The sequence below is a fragment of the Chiloscyllium punctatum genome, unplaced genomic scaffold (assembly GCF_047496795.1).
Source record: "Chiloscyllium punctatum isolate Juve2018m unplaced genomic scaffold, sChiPun1.3 scaffold_1808, whole genome shotgun sequence".
NCBI classification, from domain to species: Eukaryota; Metazoa; Chordata; class Chondrichthyes; order Orectolobiformes; family Hemiscylliidae; genus Chiloscyllium; species Chiloscyllium punctatum.
Window position 1 is genome coordinate 5,001 of NW_027311541.1, and position 2,500 is coordinate 7,500.

Consider the following 2,500-nt stretch of genomic DNA (forward strand, 5'->3'; position numbering starts at 1 on the left):
CAGAGAGCCAGCCACCCGCACGTCGCTCACCACCCTTGGCCAGCGATGGTGTCGACGAGTGGCCGCCCCTGCCGCCTCCAGCGCCGCCGCGTCCACGCGCGGGGACGTGCTCGGCGCAATTCCACGGGACCGGAGACCCTCCCCCGTCCACGGCGGGAGGCGAAACTCGGAAGTGCCGGCTGCTTACTCGAGCGGAAGGGTCAGCCTGATTCCTGCCTTGCCGGAGGCCCGGTCGCGGGGGTGACGACCCGCCGCCCGGGACGTGCGAGGCACCAGCAGACAGAGACTGCCCGACGGTCAGAGAGAGGGAGAGAGGAGTGCCGAGGCTCAAGTGGCGAACGGTCGCGCAGGCACGCCACGCACATCGATCGCCAGCCGCGGAACGGCACGGCCTTCAGTGGGGCCGGCGGGCGACGCCGCTCCTGAACCCAGCGGCCCCGAGTCGGACGAGTTGAGGAAGGCACGCCGACGGTGACAGGGTACGGAAGACACAGCGGTGGCCTTCTGGCGACTTGGCCCCCGACAGCCCGACGTTCCGCCGTCCTCCCGATGGCCAGGAGGACCGTGCGGGGGTCGGCCGACGGCGTGGTAGGTGTGCCTGCACGGTGACGGAGCACACACCACGCCCGCCAACCCCTCCGTACCTCCCGAGACCGGTGGCAGGACGGAGCGGAAAACGTGCGGACTGAACGGGAGAGCCAAGAGCCAGCGATCCACGCGCGTGCGACCGTCCAAGTCACAGCGTTCGACGAAAACCTCCTCCCTCGGCCAGGCACTCGGCGCCAGCAGGGGAGACAGGATCAGACGCCCCGCCGGCCACTTAAGGCCGAGGACGAACCACGAGACGGGCGGCTGCAGCAGCGGGCGGCCTGCAGCTCCCAGCACTCTCAATCGATCAACCATCGAGTCGGGTCAGCGTGTCAAACCGGCGAGCTCCACGGTCAGGCCGGCGGCGCACCAGCACCGGACCTCCGCGGCTCCCTTCACTCTTTCCACTGCCAGCCAACCGAGAGACGGACCCAATGCGGACGTGCAGAGCTTAGGCAGACCCCCCACTGGAGGCTCAACACTTCGTGGCAGCTCCGTGTCCCAGAGACCAGGAGGGTTGGCACACACACACAGTGTGAACCACCGACAGCCATTCTGGGACCGGTGACAGCCGTGCTGGCCCCACTGCCACGACACAGACGGACGCCAGGCCGCGCTCCCCGGCGGGGGGATGGCGTCGAGCCTGACGAACGGAATGTGCAGGGTGGGGGGGAAAGGCCAAGCGCTCCGACGCCGGAGGGCTCCGGAGTCTGAACTTAGGGGGACAAAGAGGACGGGTCCTCTGCGACACCCCAGCCGCGCTCTCGCCAGCCAAGGCGAGTGCGATTGATTGCCAAACGACCCTCAGACAGGCGTGGCCCCGGGAAGAACCCGGGGCCGCAAAGTGCGTTCAAAGTGTCGATGATCAATGTGTCCTGCAATTCACATTAATTCTCGCAGCTAGCTGCGTTCGTCATCGACGCACGAGCCGAGTGATCCACCGTCAAGAGTTGTCTGAGTTTGTTTTAGGTCTCTCCCTCGCCAGAGGAAAGCGACCCGGACCGCACATACGCTCCCCACCTTGAGCTACAGCCACCTGCACGCCGGCGTGCGGGCGGAGCAGGGTGGCGTGAAGCGATGGGGAGCACCATCCTGGTGCGGCCCGCAGAAACATACGTCTATTGGGGGGAGGAGGACAGGGCGCCCAAGAGGCGATGCGTGCCCCAACGCACCGCAGCGACGGAGGCAGGATCACCGCCACCATGTCGCCCGCCTAGTATCACGAGGCGTGCAGCAGCTTTGCCCTAGGAAAAGCAGAGGCGGGAACGGGCACCGGCCATCGGTTCGGCAGCGTCACTGACGCGTGCACGTGGCGGCGTGTCGGCGAGCGGACTTCCTGCGAGGAGGCGGGGGCGGCACTCGCCCGAGCAGACGCCCGCCCGGCCCAGCCACCGCCGAGGTGGACTGGGAGTCGCGGCAACGGCTCGTCATACTCGTTCCCACACTCACAGCGCAGCTTGCCCGCAAGCCACCGACCACCGATCGACGCCAGGCGCCCCGACCGAGAGCGGGATCGCTCGTTCGCCCTGCTGGCAGTTCGCTGGGGATCACTACTGCACGGAGCTCGGAGACCGACGGGCGGCAACTCGAGAGTCTTTAAACCACCACCCCCATCCCGCAAGTGCAAAGAGGCTGTATACGCACAGACGGGTGAGGGGAATAGGTACCCCGTCGGGTTTGAAGGGAGCGTGACTAGATAGCAACGATGTAAACCCAGCCGATTTGGGAGCGAAAGACCGGCGCCTGCATCACCGGCTTCGTTTCCCGTGGCTGGAGAGTACACCGAAACCCTCCGTCTGTCGCGAGCTCCCGACGACGCGGTGCCGCCAAGCAGCAGGGCCGGACCTGGTGTGGCTCCCCTCGTCGATCACAGACCGGTCGGCACTACTGACGAGACGGTGGAACGGGCTTC

The 2,500-nt window shown here is 67.0% G+C and overlaps 1 non-coding gene across 1 annotated transcript; it reads right to left on the reverse strand.

Annotated features, from left to right (window-relative positions):
- Positions 1–1,386: 1,386 nt before the first annotated feature.
- LOC140475570 (5.8S ribosomal RNA) lies at positions 1,387–1,540 on the reverse strand. Its single transcript, XR_011960086.1, has one exon. It is a non-coding gene; the product is annotated as a 5.8S ribosomal RNA (ribosomal RNA).
- Positions 1,541–2,500: the final 960 nt, after the last annotated feature.